Source organism: Elephantulus edwardii, unplaced genomic scaffold, assembly GCF_000299155.1.
Source record: "Elephantulus edwardii isolate Elephantulus edwardi_28Jun2011 unplaced genomic scaffold, EleEdw1.0 scaffold00063, whole genome shotgun sequence".
NCBI classification, from domain to species: Eukaryota; Metazoa; Chordata; class Mammalia; order Macroscelidea; family Macroscelididae; genus Elephantulus; species Elephantulus edwardii.
Genome location: NW_006399813.1, coordinates 14,762,865 through 14,781,765, shown reverse-complemented (window position 1 = coordinate 14,781,765; position 18,901 = coordinate 14,762,865). Strand labels below are relative to the sequence as shown.

Genomic DNA, 18,901 nt, shown 5'->3' with positions numbered 1-18,901 from the left:
CCCTATTCACTGTCCAAATCTCTGATGCATAGCACATAACTGCAAAGACTATAGCCTGGATCAGGCGCACCTTAGTCTCCAGCCTGACATCATTACTCTTCAGTACTCTTGAGAGGTCCCTCACAGCTGACTTTCCCCAATGCAAATCATCTCCTGATTTCCTGGCTGCTGTTACCAAGAGTGCTGACTGAGGAACCAAGTAAACTAAAACTGTTAACCATCTCAATCTCTTCACCATCCATATTGATGCTGCCAATTGGCCCAGCGGTGAGAATCTTTGTTTTCTTGATGTTAGCTTCAATCCATATTGAAGATTGCAGTCCTTGACTTTCTGCAGCAAGCACTTCAGGTCCTCCTCAGTTTCAGCAAGCAGCGTTGTGTCATCTGCATAACGCAGGCTGTTGATGATTCTTCCACCAATCCTCATGCCACATTTCTCCCCATATAGCTCAGCGTCTCGGATGATCTGTATTGCATACAGACTGAAAAGGTATGGAGACAAAATACATGCCCGGCAGACCCCTTTCTTGATTTTGAACCATCCAGTGTCTCCCTGTTCTGTTCTGATGACTGCCTCTTGGTCTAAGTATAGGTTTCTCATTAGCACAATCAAATGTTCTGGGATTCCCATTCTTCTCAGAGTCAGCTATAGCTTGTTGTGATCCACACAGTCAAAAGCCTTTGCATAGTCAATGAAACAGAGATACACATTCTTCTGTTATTCTCTGCTTTCTGTCAAGATCCATCTAACATTAGCTATAATATCCCTAATACAACGACCTCATCTAAATCCAGCCTGCACATCTGGCAGTTCTCTGTTGACGTTTGTTCCAAACATTTTTGGTAATTTTCAGCAGAATCTTGCTTGCATGTGATATCAATGATATTGTTCGATAATTTCCACACTCTGTTTGGTCACCTTTCTTTGGAATGGGAACAAATACAGATCTCTTCCAGTCAGTTGGCTAACTGGCTGTCCTCCAGATTTCCTGGCACAACTTAGTGAGCACATCCAGGGCAGTGTCTGTTTGTTGAAATAAATCAATTGGTATGCAGTCAACTCCTGGAGCCTTGTTTTTTTGCCAATTCCTTCAGAGCAACTAGAATTTCCTCCTTCATCACCATAGGATCTTGCACATATGTTATTTCATGAAATTCTTCTGTGTCAGCCAATTCCTTCTGATACAGTGACTCTGTGTACTCCTTCCATCTTCTCTTGATACTTCCTGGATCATTCCACATTCTACCCAAACTATCTTTAAGTATTGCCACCCATGGCTTGAATTTGTTTTTCAACTCCTTCAGCTTAAGAAACGCTGAGCGAGTCCAGCCCTTTTGATTTTCTGACTGCAGCTCTCTGCCCATTTCATTATAGTATCTTGCTTTGTTGTCCTGAGCTGTCTTTTGAAATTTTCTGTTCAGTTCTTAGATTTCTTCCTTTAGCTTTGGTTTCTCAGCGCTCTAATGCAATACTTAGAGTCTCATCTGACATTCCATCTTGGTCTTTACACTTCTTCTTCAGCTTTTGTAATGATCTTTTGCATTCTTTGTGGACGATTTTCTTGATATCCTCCCAGAGCTCATTTGGTCTATGCTCACTGGTGCTCAAGGTCTCAAACCTGTTCCTGAGATGGTTTTGAAATTTGAGTGGGACAGACTTAAGGTCAAATCTTGGTTCCCGTGGACTTGATTTAATTTTCCTCATCTTCAGCTTGAACTTGCATATGAGTAGTTGGTGGTCTGTCCCACAATCAGCACCTGGCCTGGTTTTCACTGCTGATATTGAGCTTCTCCAGCCAGTTTTTCCACAAATGTAATCGATTTGATTCCTATGCATACCATCAGGTGAGATCCATGTGTGTAGCCTGCGTTTACGTTTCTTATAAAAGGTATCTGCAATGAATAATCATTGAATGTGCAGAACGCTATCATTCTATCTCCAGCTTCATTTCTCTCACCGAGCCCATGTTTTCCAGCTACTGATCCTTCTTCCCTGTTCCCAACTTGCATTCCAGTCGTCATTATTAATGCATCTTGATTGCATGTTTGATCAATTTCTGATCGCAAAAGTTGGTAGAAATCTTCTATTTCCTCCTCTTTGGCTCTAGTTGTTGGTGCATATATTTGAATGATAGTGGTATTCACTGGATTTCCTTGTATGAGTATGGATATTATCCTGTCGCTCACCACACTGTATTTCAAGATAGATCTAGAAATGACTTTTTTAATTAGAAACTAACCCCATTTTTTTCCTCACCTTTTCATCCCCGGCATAGTAAATCATAGATCTGATACAAAATGTCCCATGCCAAACCATCTCATTTCGCCAATACCTAGTATGTCAATATTTATGCATTCTATTTCTTTCTTAACAATGTCCAATTTTCCTACATTCATGCTTCTCATATTCCACGATCCAATCACTAGTGTCTCCCTACAGCTATTCTTCTTTCTCCGTGTTTCCATTTCTAAGATCTCAGTTTCAATTGCCATGTCTGTTAGTCCAAATGATAGTCTAAGTGTGCTATATTGTACATAGGGTTTTTGAAGGCCTGTAATTTCGGAAGTGGATGGCCAATCCTTCTTCCTAGTCTGTCTCAGTTTTTAAATATATAATAATAGCATCTGACAGACAAGCATTCTACAGAATAGAGCAGATGAAAGACATTTACCAGTTAGAAAAAGACCAATATTCAATGTTGCTGCCCAACCGGTTAAAGGGTTGGTTGCTTGTTTTTAGGCAAGGTTTTATTGTTGCCATTGTGATGAGGTTTTTTTTTGCATTGTTTTAAGTTACTCTGCTCTATTCACTTTTCTCTGCCATTTCTGTGTGAAGGATTTCCTTTAGCATTTAGTATTTATTTTCAATTTATTTTTATTGTGATTTTAATGAAAGTTTACAGAAAGATTGGGTTTTCATTCATTCATTCATTCATTGTTTCCTCTCTCTCCTGTGCCCCTCCTCCAGCCTACCTCTGAAATACATGAAAAATATATATGAATATATAAATATATGAAATATATCAAAGACAGTATTAGATGTCAGCTCATAGAAACAAGCAAACATTTCAAAAAGTAAGAAATAAAGGAACTATTTAACCAACATCCCCAACAAATGGAAAAAGAATAACAAGCCTAAACATTCTGGAATGCACCTCTTGTTCTAGATTGTTGTCATGCATATAATGCCTACTCATATACTCCTTTCAGAGAATCCTTTCCCCTCATCTATTACAATGCATTGTTCACTATCTAGCCACTCTTTTCCTGGTCTCTCCCCACCTCCTATGTCAGTCCTATTTTTAGAACAGTGACGTTATACACTTTTGGTCCTTTGTGACTGAAATACTTCACTAAGTATAATGTCTTCTAGACTCACCCAGGTTGTGTAGTGTTTTAAAAGTTCATTGTCTTTCAGTGCTGTGTAGTACTGCATTGTGTGAATGTATCACAGTTTTTATAACCATTTGTTTGCTGATGGGCAGTCAGGCTGCTTCCATCTCTTTGCTATTGTGAATAATGCAGCAATAAACATGGGTGAGCATACATCTGTTAGAGTCACAGCTCTGGACTCTTTCAGGTATATTCTCAGTAGTGTGAAAGCAGGGTCAAATGATATATCTATTTCCAGCTTTTGAGAAAGTACCAGATTACCTTCCATAAGTCTACTATTTTACATTCCCATCAGCAGTAAGAATTCCAATCTCTCCACATCCAACCCAGCATTTGTAGTTTGCTGCCCTATTGAACTTTGCTTTTGTTGCTGGGATGAGATGATATTTCATAGTTGTTTTAATATGCATCTCCCTAATAGCTAAGAATTTTAAACATTTCTTCATGTGTCTGTTGATCATCTGAATTTCTTCTTTGGTGAAGTGTCTAATCATATATTGTACCCATTTTGTGACTGAGTTGTTGATCTTTTTCTTATTGAGATGCAAGAGTACTTTATAAATTTTATCATTTGGTCCCTTACCAGATATGTCATTGTCAAATATTTTTCCCTAGTCTGTAGATTTCCATTTTACCCTGTTGGAGAAGTTCTTTGATGTGCTTAGGATTCTTAGAAGGTCCCATTCATCTGTTTTATTCTCTCTGGGTTATAGGTTCCTTTAATATTTTTTTGTAGAGTTAGTTGGGTCTTTTTTTCATAAATTCTCAAGGTCCTACTTTTCTAAGAATGATGTAATAATAATCTTCATATTTGATGGACAGTTTCATTGGATACAAAACTCTTGGCTGGCAATTAGTTTCTTTCAATCTTTTGTATCCCATTGTCTTTTTGCTTGCATGGTTTCTGCTTAAATGTCAGAGTTTAATTTAACTGCTTCTCCTCTGCAGATGATTCTTTGTATTATACTACATCTGGGAGCTTTTATTTTTGGATCTAATTTAGAGTACACTGGGCTTCTCAGGGAAAAAACAACTGAATCATGCAGAATGGCACCAAGTGAAATAACATATGGATGATCAGAATTCCAGAAGAGATGGGAATGGGCGGAGGGGAGGGCTCTAGTGTTCTATTGTCAGGGACCTCTCCAGAGTACTGATGAGCAACATGTCAGTCTGGAGATTAAGGTGTACCTGATCTGGGCCATAGTCTTTGTAATTACATGCTATGCATCAGAAAGTTGGACAGTGACTAGGGATGATAGAAAGAGAATTGATACCTTTGAGCTGTGGTGCTGGAGAAGAGTATTGAATATACTGCCAAGAAAACAAACAAGTCCATCCTAGAGAGGGTGAAACCAAGCTGCTCCTTGAAGACAAAGATTCTGAGGCTTCATCTGACATACTTTGGACATGATGCAAGGAGGGACCAGTCCTTGGAGGGTTCAGACCTACATCTTCATCTTCATTGGGTCAGTGTAAGTTGCAATGAACTTGAGAGTACCTAACAACAACAACAACAATCATGATGTTACCTATTAGTCTGGTTAAGAAGATTTTCGTTTTCTTGTTGATATATAATCTCTACTGAAGGTTGTTCTGATATTCTTCATTAAATGGTTCAAGTCTTCCTTCACTTTCTACAAGGTTGTGCCATCTACATAGCAAAGTTGTTGATGAATTTTTCTCTACTCCTGATGCCATATTCTTCTTCATATAGTACAGCTGCTCGAATTATCTGCTCAACAACAGCTGAATAAGTATGGAGAAAGGATACAACTCTGACACATACCTTCTCTCATTTTAAACCATGCAGTATCCTCTTGTTTTGACCAAATAACTGCTTCTTGGTCTATGTATAGGTTTCACAAGAGCACAATTAAATGTTCTGAAATTTCCTTTCTTTATATTTTCCATAGTTTATTATGATACATACAGCTGAATGCATAGTTATAGTCAAACACAAGTAATTATCTTTCAAGTATTCTCTGCTCTCAATTTTATTCATCTGACATTAGCAATAATATTTTTTGTTCCATGACCTCTTTTGAATACAGCTTGAATTTCTGGCAGTTTCCAGTCAATATACTGCACCATCTATCTACCTTTGAATAATCTTTAACACAATTTTACTTGTGTCTGATGTTAATGATATTGTTTCATAATTCTCACATTTTGTTAGATCATGTTACAATCATTATTTATGTTTTTGAAAAGAGATATTTGCAATAAGTTGTTGATCATTCAAAATTCTATCATGTGATCTCTAGTGTCATTTCTATCTCCAGGGCTGTATTTTTTAACCATAAATCCTTCTTTGTTTCCAACATTGACATTCCAATCATCAGTCATTACTAATGTATCATCATTTTACGTTCAAAGAATTTTAGACAGCAGAAGTTCAAAGGAATCCTTAACTGTTTCATATTTGGCTTTAGTGGTTAATATGTAAACTTAAACAGTTGTTGTTGTTGTTATGTGCCACCAAGTGACCTGCGACTCATAGCAACCCTATGTATATTAGCTCTGAACTCTGCCACATCTTGAGCCAAACTCATAATTTACAACAGATACAATCCCACTTCTCCAGTCACTGAGTCAATCCATCTCATACTGGGTCTTCCTCTTCTGTGCTGTAGCTTCACCCTTCCAAGCATGATGTTCTACTCCAAGGACTGGTTCCTCCTGGCCTTGTGCCCATAGTATGAGACCAAGCTTCAAAATCTTTGCCTTCAGAGAGTAGCTTGGCTTCACTCTCAATGGACTGACCTGTTTGTTCTCCTGGCAGTTCATGGTATGCTCAACACTCTTTTCCAAAACCATAACTCAAAGATATCAATTCTTTTTCTTATTGTCCTTGGCGACTCGACGGCACATAACAACAACAACAACATTGTCCTTAGTCATTGTCCAGCTCTCTGATGCACAGTAAGTCATTAAAGACCACGGCCTATATCAGGCATGACACAGTCTCCAGATTAACACTGCTGAAGAGCAACTATCCAAGCTGAAGTTGTTAACAATCTCAATCTCTCCACCATCTATCATGAAGCTATCAATTGGCCCAGTACTAAGAATCTTTGCTTTCTTGATGTTGATCTTCAATTAATATTGAAGACTATAGTCCTTGTCCTTATGCAGCATATGCCTCATGTCTTCTTCAGTTTCACCAAGCAAGGTTGTATCTTCTGCCTAACATAGGTTGTTGGAGGGTCTTTCTCCAATCTTGATGCCACACTCCTCCTAACAAAGTCCAGCCTCCTGAATGATCTGTTCTGCATATATATTGAAAAGGTATGATATAGATAGGATGCATCCGTGACACACTTTTACTGATCCTGAACCATGCAGGCAGTGTTTCCCTGCTCTTTTCTGACTATTTCTTCCTGGTCCAAGTACAGATTTCTCAAGAGCACAATTAAGTGTCTGGAATTCCCATTCTTCTCAAGGTTAGCCACAATTTGATCCACACAGACAATTTGAATAGTTGTTGTTATGTGCTGTCTAGTCGCTTGCGACTCCTAGTGGCCCTATGTACAACATCCCTGAAACCTGTTTTATCCTGTGCCAACTTTACTGTCTCTGACACTCCCACCCCCACTACCCCAGTCACAGTATCAATCCATCTCATCAACGGTCTCCTTCTCTTTCTCTGTCCTTCCACCCTTCCAAGCATGATGTCCCTCTCCAAGGACTGGTTCCTCCTTGCAACATGCCCAAAGTGTGTCAGATGAAGCCTCAGAAATCTTGTCTCCAAGGAGTAGCCTGGCTTCACCTTCTCTAGGACGAACCTGTTTATTCTCCTGGCATTCCATAGTATATTCAACACTCTTCTCCAGCACCACAGCTCAAAGGTATCAATTCTCTTTCTATCATCCTTTGTCGTTGTCCAGCTCTCTGACACATAGCAAGTAATTGTCAAGACTATGGCCTTAATCAGGCATACCTTAGTCTCCATACTGACATTGCTGTTTTTCAGTACTCTGGAGAGGTCCCCGACAGCAGACTTACCAATGCAATTCGTCTCTTGATTTCTTGGCTTCTGGTACCAAGAGTGTTGATTGTGAAGCCAAGCAAATTAAAGCTGTTAACAATCTCAATCTCTTCACCATGCATCATGATGCTGCCATTTGGCCGAGTGATGAGAATCTTTGTTTTCTTGATGTTGAGCTTCTATCCATATTAATGATAGCAGACTCTGTAATAAGTCTTTCTTGTATGCTTCTGAATATTATCCTATCCTTGAGAGTTCTACTTACTTCAGGAGAGATTTTAAAATATTCTTTTTAATGATGAACACAATGTCATTCCTCTTAAATTTGTTATTTCCAGTAGAGTAACCAAATTTGGATTATCTGATCCAAAAGGGCCAATACTATTCCACTTTCAGCTCACTAATGCCTACAATATAGATGTTTACATATCCCATTTAATTTTTTTAATATCCAATTTTCTTTGTACATTCCACCTTCTAATTATTAATGGATATTTTCAGTTCTTTCTTCTCATTTTGAGCTGTGACACACAAGCAAATAAAGGGATTTTATTGGCTGAAGGCTTTATTCCATCCACATCATTAAGATCAACTCTACTCTGAAGATGCAGTTCTTCTATTCTAAGTGACTTTCAACTTGTTGGGATCTTCTTTCAGCACTCTACAAGACAATGTTCTGCTATTATTCAAGTGTTTCAAGGGCCAATTATTTCAGAATTGGATTAGACAGGTCTGCATCCTAGTGTCCCTTGGTCTGGAAGCTCCATGGAACTTGCTCATCATGGGTGACTGCCAGTATTTTAAAAACCAGTGGCATAACTTCCAACATCACAGCAACACGGAAGCCATCAATGAATGACAAAATGACAGTTATTTCATTATATAAGTACCTTTATTTATGTCACTGTGTATTACATTATTTCCAGGTGAAGAGATAAAAGGTCACACACCAAGTATTTATTACTAATAACCCTAGGGTTAACCTCAAGAGTAGCTGTTGGTGGTGGTGGTGGTGTGGGTTATCGAGTTGGAACTGACTCATAACTGACCCTCCTCCAATGGGTTTTTAGATGATAAAAATTGTGCACAATGGGACTGACATTAGGATTAGGGTAAGACTGAGAAAAACTGGATAGACTATGTATAGTGCATTGAAACAGATGAGGGAGAGAACAGTTTAAAAATGATATATGATAGGATATTATGGCTATCACAGGAGTTGAGAATTAAGGTTGCATAGTGGAGTGTATTTGGGGCGGGGGGATTGTATACCAATGAAGAAGTTTATCTTTTGCTTTTCGAAGAGAGGAGCAAACTGGTGGGAGGGGGGAGTAGGGAAAAAGTGCAACAATGAATGAATGGAGATCCAAAATCTCTGTAAATGTTCATTCAAATTAATAAAATCAAATTTATTCTTTTAAAAAAACCCAACTGTGCAGGAGGAGAATGCCCATCTTTCTCCTACAGAGCAGCTGGTGGATTTAAGCTGTGTGCCTTCTAGTTGGAATCAGAGCTTCATACTACTAAGCTACCAAAGCTCCTTCTATCAAGAGTAGATTTGGGACTTTTAATTTTTATTTAAGTTAACTCTATTTTTTCAAAGCACATATGCTATTTTGTAACTAAGCTAGTACCAAAATAAAAAAAAAAATCAAAGAAATTTAAAGTTTTACCTATTTGTACAGTTTTGTGACTATTTTAATGAAAAAAAGAAAAAAGTACTATTAGCTTAACATCATGTTACTACTGCTTACCTTATTATCACTTCAAACTTTCTTATAGATTTTGTGTTTCTAAATTAATGAAACAGTACAGTAGCTTAAAAAAGAAATGCCTTGTTTGTATATTAAATTATTCACTATTACCCACCTGTCTTCTTTTTCTTCTTTACACTTTTTCTTGCTTTTCCTTTTCACCTTTTTCACTGGTAGCATCTAAATTAAAAAAAAAAAATAGCTTCTTCACTTAAAATAACTTTATTGTTTAATGAGTTTTAGAAATTATAATAATATTTTCATTATCTCACTGGTTGGAAAACACTCTGTAAGATCCAAATAACAGATAAAATCAATTGTTCAGCTGGAGAAGGAGGGAAAATCTCCTCCTGTACCTGTCAGATCCAATGTGACAGTACACACATAAAAAATTACAAAAATTTTTTTTAAAAAATCAATTGTTCAAATATAATTGTATTCCAGACAATCTCCTTACATGCATCAGAAAATTAGATGAAAAAAAGGACTGAAGTGCAACTGACATATTTGAAATATAATGCCAGTAAATACTGACTATACCAGAATAAGCAATCTGACTTAAAAGAACAGACAGAATGTTTCTTAAAAGCAGTGATGATGATATTTATTTTCCTGTTTATTTTATTAGGCTTCATTATCAAGAGAGTCTAATCTGAAGGGCAAAACTGCTGGTAAAACGGAGATCAGTGAAAATGAGGAAGACCCTCAATGAGACAATGTGGTTGTAATCACAGACTCACACACAGCAATGTTTGTGAGGACGGTGCAGCAAAGGGTACTGTTCTGTTTTGTTCTGTTTTACATAAGGTCTCTGAGTGAGTTGCCAGCACAAAGACACTGAAGAACATCACTGCAAGTACGTGGCATTGAAGAATCCATTTAGTGGAAAGGGTGTATTCTTTCAACTCAACTCAGCTCAGCTCAACTCACTGTTGTCAAGTTGGAATTGACTATCAGAGGCTGAAAACTGCATGAGAGGAGACTGCACATCTTTCTCCAAAAGACCAGCTAGTGGATTAAAATCAGTCTTTTCCTAGAACCTTTCCAAGAAGAGATGCTCTAGCAAAGGAAAAAAAACAAATATAGAGGAAGTTATAGGATCCAGAAAACAGGTGTTTAATTTAAGAAAGAAACGAGGGTATCTCCAGGATAATTTTCTAATTATAGTTGCTTAACTCGCCTGGATATTAAGTTCAGATGGAGTACAAAATTATCCATGAGAGGTTACTTAAAATGATGAAATTAGCAAAGTATTAAATATGTTTGAACATTTGAAAGCAGACTTAAAGTACTATAAATCACAAACACAGGAAACTAAACAAAATTTTAAAAACAGAATTAAGTTCAAGGTAAATTTAAAAGGTGACCTAGAAAGGAAACCATTGTAAATGCTGTTTGCAGATGAACAATATAAAGTCCTAACAATGAAATCATCAGTCGTAACAATGATATCTATTTAAGATATCTAGGAGAATGGGAGGAAGGGAGTGAGTATAGAGGAAAATAGTAGGAAACACACACACACACACACACACACTGTCTAAATGTTTAACTCTCATAGAGCCTAAACTGAAAATCAAGAAATTACACTCCAAACAGGCTAGCTAAAGATACGGAGATAAACACAAAAAATATCATTATAAAAGTTTGAGCTGATTGTCCCTGGAACTGGGGAAAAAGTGTTTTTGAAACAGTAACTTACTGAGGGGACAGAAAAATAACCCTCTGATATATGCAAAGACTTAAAAGTTTGCTTCCCAGATACATATTTTTTAAATGTTATTTTACAAAACTTTAATAGTTGAGGCAGAAACTAAGAGAGAGAAGATATGAATATAGAAAGCAATGGACCCAATTCGGAATACCAATGAGGGAAAATCTTAGGAGAGTTACATGGCAAGCATTAATATGGAGGGAAAAGTGGTCTAGACTGTGCCAGAGAATAAAGAACATTTCCAAAGAAAAGAAACCCCACGCATCAGATAGCATGTTTAAATGAATTGTGCTTAAGTTACGGTATCTGAAAGCAACTCATGGAATCTCTAAGACTATATAACTTCGTCATCAGTCCCATGACTCAATTTCCAACCAAAAGTAGAAAGGCCTATAAAGTGATCAGTAACAACACAAAGGAGACTCTTTCTTAAAGAGGTTTTCTCTTTAGAACAATTAACTATTCAGATCAAAAGAGTTTCATATGCCTAGGGACAAGACTCTTCTCCAGCACCACAACTCAAAGGTACCAATTCTTCTATCATCCTTAGTCATTATTCAGTTCTCTGATGCATAGCAAGTAATTGCAAAGAATAAGGACTGGGTCAGGTGCACCTTACTCTCTAGATTGAGATCACTGCTTCTCAGTACTTCGGAAAGGTCCTTGATAGCAGATTTACCTATTGAAATTCGTCTTTTGATTTCCTGACTGCTGGTGCCAAATGTGTTGATTATATGGAGCCAAGTAAACTGAATTGTTAACAATCTCAATCTCTTCTCCATCCATCATGGTGCTGCTAATTGGCCAAGTGGTGAGAATCTCTGTCTTCTTGACATTGAGATTCAATATATATTGATAGGTCTGTCCTGGAGAGGGTGAAAACAAGTTTCTCCTTGGAGGCTAGGATTTTGAAGCTTCATCTTAAATACTCTGGGAATGTGACCAGGAGGGACTGATCCTTGGAGAAGGACATCATGCTTGGAAGGGTGAAGGAATAGTGCAGGAGAGGAAGACTCTGGATGAGATGGATTGGTAAGTAACTATGGCAATGGGGGTAGGTGTGTCAGAGTCAGTGAGACCGGCTCAAGACAGGGCAGGCTTCAGGGCAATTGTACATAGGGTCGCTATGAGTCACAGGTGACTCGATGGCACATAACAGAAAAATAACAGGGACAAGAAGTCACAGGGCAGAAGGATGACTGGAAATGGGAAATAGACTGAAGAAGTGAGAGGAGTGCTGTTACTACCTGGGGACTATAACCAATGTCACAAAATACAATGTGTATGTATACACTGCTGACTAGAAAATCAACTTTAAACATTGACTCAAATCACAGTACTTTAGCTAAAAAAAAATCAAATGTAATAATTAGAAACTCTTTCAGGATTTATGGAAAGTAAGAATTTAGATACTTGCACTGTTTGAACAATGTACCAGTTCTACATGATCACAATTATGTTCTGGATTTCCTATTCTTTGCGATGTTATCCATGATCTTCTATGATTCAAATGTGCTACAGTATCACAGTTGTGCATGCAGTTGAGTATGCCTAAATGGATCTTAAGTGACATGCTTGCACATACAAAACAAAGAGTAAAAATTGGGAGGATAAAGGCAGATGAGATGAGAGTAATAGAAAGGGAGTCAGTCAATAGATATCAGGTAAACAAACAAACAAACAAACCAACAAAAGGATAGAAAGAGAATAGTAAAACGGGTATGAGGATCCGAGTGGGGGGGGGGGCGCGGCGCGGCAGGGACAGGAGCAGAGAGGCGAGGATGGGCAGGGAGGTAATCATAGGGTCACACAATTTGATGGGTAGAAGGAGGGGTGGGTAAATGAATGGGAAAGATCTGACATGAAAAACAATGTATACAAACTTTGTAAGCACACTAGTATAATACAAAAATTTATTTTTTAAAAAAGAAAAAAAAATAGATATCAGGTAGAATTGAGAGTGAAGAGTATTTGTTAGTGTTTGGTAGTTCAGTATCTTCTATATTTGGTAAGGTCCCTGTGTGTGCTTTTCAATATCAATGCTGAAAAGAACAATACTTACTCTCTTAATTTCTTCTGCAGCTACAGTATGAGCACATGATCTAGGCCCAGTTAATCAATGACTACAAGTTGGTAACTCTAAGATCAGTGAAGGATCTACTTTGACACTAGTGGCAAAAATGTCCAGTGTCGAATTCAAATGCGGGCGGGTGGGTCCACTGCCCTGCAGTTGCTGTCATGTCTTCCGAGCCATGTTGTCTTTTTGCCGACCAGATGGCCTCCCAGAACCGCGATCCAGCCACAGCAAGCATTGCTGCCTCCTGAAAAGGGGCAGAGCCTAGCAGGGACGCTGCCCGGGGTTCCATGGGCAAGAGGCTACAGCAGGAGCTGATGACCCTCATGATGTCTGATGACAAAGGGATTTCTGCCATTCCTGAATCCGACAACCTTTTCAAATGGATGGGGACCATCCATGGAGCCGCTGGCACAGTATATGAAGACCTGAGGTATAAGCTCTCCCTAGAGTTCCCTAGCGGCTACCCTTACAACGCGCCCATGGTGAAGTTCCTCACTCCCTGCTATCATCCCAACATGGACACTCATGGTGACATCTGCCTAGACATCCTGAAGGACAACTGGTCTGCCCTGTATGACGTCAGAACCATCCTCCTCTCCATTCAGAGCCTGCTAGGAGAACCCAACATCGACAGCCCTTTGAACACACACGCTGCTTAACTCTGGAAAAACCCCACAGCCTTTAAGAAGTACCTACAGGAAACCTATTCGAAGCAAGTCTCCAGCCAAGAGCCCTGACCAGCTCTGTCCAGCCTCTGTCCTTGTGTCATGTCATCTTTTTTCCTTAGTTGATCTGTCCTCCTTGATTTCTGTCCAAAACTCTGTAGCTGAAGCTGTGGAGTTCTGTTTTATTTTTTTTTAAATTAGGCCTCTGTTTGAACGTTTATGATGAATATATTAAATAAACACATTTGGGGTTGTTGTTGTTATGTGTCGTCGAGTCCTTTGCGACACATAGCGACCCTATGTACAACAGCCCTAAACTCTGCTCTGTCCTGTGCCAATCGCATTGCTTCTGACACACCCATCCCAATTACCCCAGTCACTGAATCAATCCACCTCATAGAGGGTCTTCCCCTCCTACGCTGTCCCTCCACCCTACCAAGCATGATGTCCCTCTCCAAGGACCTGTCTCTCCTCACAACATTTGGGGTTAGTTTAAAAAAAAAAAACGTCTAGTGTCTAGAAACAGCACTGGCAGTGATGACAACAGTGATGAAGTGATACAGACAATGATAGTAGGGATCGAGTCTCAGTGGCACTAGCAACAGTAAAACCTGGCCAGATTGTACCCTGTGTCCTAACCCTAACCCTAACCCTTACCCTGTTATCTGTTTAAATTTCACTTTACTCTGTCCATATTCAAGACTATTTTTATAGGTTTCTTGGCAATATTGTGAGTTACTCATTATTCCTTTCAATAAATTTCTTATTTAAATCAGTGTTACCTTTGCTTACAAATAAGAACCCTGATTAGTCCACTGATAAAAAAATAGAAGTAGAAATGTATTACTGATAAAAACATAGAAGTAGAAATGCATTACCTGAAAAAGAATGAGACACTCAAATATCCAATAATATTTTTTAAATTAGGAAATTTAATTATTTCTCATAGCAACAATCATTAATGTTTCTCTTATTAAGTAAGGCTGCTGGTAAAGTCATCCATTTCCTTAGCTATCCTATCTCACTGCTGTCAATTTAGTGGATTCTCCAGCAGGTTTCTGAAGCTGTAAATTGTACAGGATGTGACTGCTCATCTTTCTCCCTTGGAGCTGCCAGTGGATTCCAACCACCAGAGAGAGAGAGATGATGTCTTTGGGTGAGCAGCACAGTGCCACCAGAGCTCGGGGTGTTTGAAGGGACCAGTCCTAGGAAAAAAGACACACACCATGCTGGGAACGGTAGAGGGCCAGCAAAAGAGAGAAAACCCTCAATGAAACAGAATGACACAGTGACTGTGGCAATGGGCTTGAGCACGGCGGAGATCATGACCATGGCACAGGATGGGGCAAGGTTCCCATCTATTGTTCACAGGGTCATTAAAAGGCGTAGTCAACTTGTAAGGACCTGGCTTCTTCACCAGCAAAATCAAATACCTTGGTGATCTTGACCTTTTTGGTTTCTGGAGGCCTTTCCTGAACTTGTCTTTGAAGCCTTCTCTCCTCTCATAACTTGTGTACTTACAGGCACATTTGATATTGGTCCTACATTATTGAAAAGTTGGCCCAGAGTTCATCCTCCTTCATTTTTCTTGCATCTTCTGACCCTCTGCCCTTTTCCTGGTCTGCAGCCCAATCTTCCTCCTCCAGATTCCCTTCGGCATCTACATCTTCGTTTCCTACTAATGAGAGGCCATCCCATTTTTTCTTCCTGGCTGGAATAATGTTCTGAGCCTTTCTTTCTTTCCTTTGGGTTTTCTGTTTCTGCTCTTCACCATCCACTTCATCTTCCTTCACAATTCATTTATATCACTATTCTCTCTACTCGATGGCACATAGTACTTGTCTTCCTCTGAGGTTGAAAAGTCTTCAGAAGTCAAATTCCTCCACGTGACTGTCACGCAGCACCACAGCAGCTACACTCAAACAACAAAGACCTAGGGGTCACGGGTCGACCACAGAACCAGGGCAGCAGCAGCCACCTGGGTAGAAAATAACCAACAATGTTTAACATAAACAATTTCTTCTGACTGAAGTAAATCTCCCAGAGCTCCATCACCCAGCCTTGGACAATTTCCTATTCAAAGCCTTTCCTTAGCCTCTTTACATATAAAAACAAAGTCATATCCACGTTGTAATGAACCGTATGCTTGATTTTACTGCTCAAAATAAAAGATCCTTGGGTACAGTGACCATATCATGGTTACCATTAGGTATATAGTGGATATGTCGTTGTGTTGTTGATGGCTATCAAGTCTAGCACAAGTCATAGTGACCCTGAGAATGAAAGATCTGAAGCTTTTCTATAACTATCTTTGTTTCTCAAAGTTCATAGTGTTTCCAGAGGCATGTTGTTTAGAAAGTGGACACCACTCCTGCTTCCAAACCTGACAATGGGTTGTTGTTGTTATGTGCCGTCGAATCGCTTCTGATAGTGCTCAACAGACATGTGTGAAATAAAGAGATGTTATCAAGGAGGTTGAATGGATCTTTCCCCTCAAATCTCCTAGCTTATAAATACAAAAGCCCTAACAGGGCGACAAACATACCTTCACAACTTGAATCTGTCTCACTGTTCGTAGAAGTTGATGAAGAGGAAGGAAAAACACGGTCATCTGAAGAGTTAGGTGCTTTTGATCCATGTCGGCACTGGTGTTTTTGTTTTGGCTTTTGTTTTTTCTTTTGTTTGTGTTTGCCTTTGAGAGGTAAAAAAATGTTAGTAAAATTTCACTTTCAAATAGTAGCAACACATGAGCTGCAGATACAATAACTTATGAAACCTACTTGAAATTACTCAAGAGGCTTAAGTGTAAAGAAAAACCTCCTACCTTCGTATCTTCCAGCCCTGGCATCTTTAGGACCTCCAAGCGTGGATTTTTTATCCATGTCTATAAAATTTGTCTGCCATGTCTATAACATCAAAATATTGACAAGGTATTAGAGACTTTAAAAAACAAAGTATGTCATGGGACAAAGAAAATGTAAATGGAATCATGTTTTAAATAATGAATGAAAGGAGGGGAAGGCATTGTTTATATTTATACACAAAATAGTTTTAGTACATAGTGAACTTTTTTTTTTTTGCTTTGTACTTTCATTCCAGGTAAGGAGCTTTCATCAAAACAAAAAGCTATATATATGTTTGTAATTTTGGGAAATACAGAGTAGATGAAAATATTGGAAGCAGGAGTAGCGTCCACTTCCCAAACAGCATGCCTCTGAACACTCTATGAACTTTGATAAATGTCGATGTAGTTATAGAAAGGCTTCAGGCTTTTTGTACATAGGGTCACCAAGCTGTGCTCAATTCGAAGGCAATCAATAATAACAACAGATGAAAATAAGAATTTTGTTACTTAAATTTTGTTTTATAGCTTAACAGAAAATAATTTAATATTGATATGGTGATATTCTTGGATTACATAGGTCACAGTGGTTTTGTTGATAAAGACTAGTCAAGGATGGCTGTGACTGTGAATGCCCTTCCCACGTGAGGTGCTACCCCAGGCCCTGCAGTATATCACTCCTTATCTCCTTCTTTGGCTCCATTTTCCCCTCATCCCCTAAAGGCAGGCCATCCGAGGGCTCCATTCTCTATGGGCTCAGTCCTCAGTCTTTTTAGTATTCCACCTCCACTCCTTTTCATCAGCTTCTGAACTTTAGTGTGTAATAAGAAACACCAGAGAAGTATGTCAAGAATCCCTATTTGTGTGCCCCATTATCAAAAGAGACTCACTTAAAAGATATGGCATGATTCAAAAGGTCTTGAAAACATATTGTGAGATACAACAGAATGTGGAAATTATTGAACAATATCACTAACATCACATGCAAACAAAATCCTGCTGATGATTATAAAAAAACAACCAGAACAGTACATTGACAGAGAACTACCAGATGTACAAGATGGGTTTGGAAGAGGTCATGACACTAGAGACATTATTGCCAATGTCAGATAGATCTTGGCAGAAAGCAAAGAGTACCAGAAGAATGTCTGTCTGTGTTTCATTGACTATGAAAAGGCTCTTGACTGTGTGGATCACAACAAATTGTGGCTAACCTTGAGGAGAACAGTAATCCCAAAAAACTTGATTGTGGTCATGTGAAACCTACACTTAGGGCAGGAATCAGTCTTCAGAACTGAGCAAGGAAACACTGTTCAAAATAAGGGAGTGCATCAGGGATGCATCCTGTCTCCACACGTTCAATCTATATGTAGAACAGATCATTTGTGCGGCTGGACTTTATGTGGAGGAATGTGGCATCTGGATTAGAGGAAGACTCATCATCAACCTGCGTTATGCATATGACACAACCTTGCTTGCTGAAACTGAGGAGGACCTGAGGCTTTTGCTGTAGAAGGTCAAGGACTGTAGTCTTCACTACAGATTGAATCTTAATATCAAGAAGACAAAGATTCTCACTACTGGGTCAACTGGCAGCACCATGATGGATGGAAAAAGAGATTGAGGTTGTTAACAATTACAGCTTGCTGCAAAAAAAACCACCCCTCTGAGGTGAAGGTCCAGTAAATCCCTAAGGCAGTCAGGGATTGCCTCGGCTCTTTTACCTCATTAAAAAGGCAGGACCTATCCCAGGGACAGCTCTCCTCCTCCAAACTCGCAAACATCCGGCATTATGTCTAATCTGAGGTTCTGTCCCAGGAACAGCACTCCTCACAAACCTCCGGCATTATGCCTAATCTGGGGACCTGTCCCAGGGACAGCTCTACTCTGAAAATTGTGCATCCTCAACATCATGCCTGATTTAAAGCAATCTCTAATTGTGTAACCTAAATTTGGCTCGTTCAATCCATCAGTCCTTCAAAACATAAGAACTGAAATGGCAAACAGTCAAGGGTTTGCAAACTCCAACTCTTTGCTGTCTACTTTCATGTCTCTCTCTACCTCAGAGTCTGCCCTGATTCCATGTTAAAATTCTCTAAGAACTCAGCAAAATTGGAAGTATATGTAACCTGTCTCTCACTCTTTGGCCTAAAAGCACCTAGGACGTGCTAGATTGCCCTAATTCTTTACACTTCTCCATGAGCTTAATCTGCCTTCCTACCGCTCCTCTTTGAACTGTCCTTGGGAACACCCTTCACGAGGGTTTTCTGCCTCTTACCATTACAAACTTTCCAAACAACACCAGGCTGACTTAAAAAGTCTAACAAAATTCAACTCTAAGCTTAACTAAGCCTCACTCCAGCATACCATCCCCAGGCTTGGCCTCCCTACTTTAATACAAACAGACAATGGTCCTAGATTCATCTCCGAAGACACCCAGCAGGTATCATCTAGTTTAAGTATCC

At 39.1% G+C, this 18,901-nt stretch overlaps 2 pseudogenes; one reads left to right on the top strand and one right to left on the bottom strand.

Moving 5' to 3' along the window:
- The first annotated feature begins 13,126 nt into the window (after window positions 1-13,126).
- Window positions 13,127-13,666, top strand: LOC102856039 (annotated as a pseudogene).
- A 1,304-nt stretch (window positions 13,667-14,970) lies between these two features.
- Window positions 14,971-18,283, bottom strand: LOC102857131 (annotated as a pseudogene).
- Window positions 18,284-18,901: the final 618 nt, after the last annotated feature.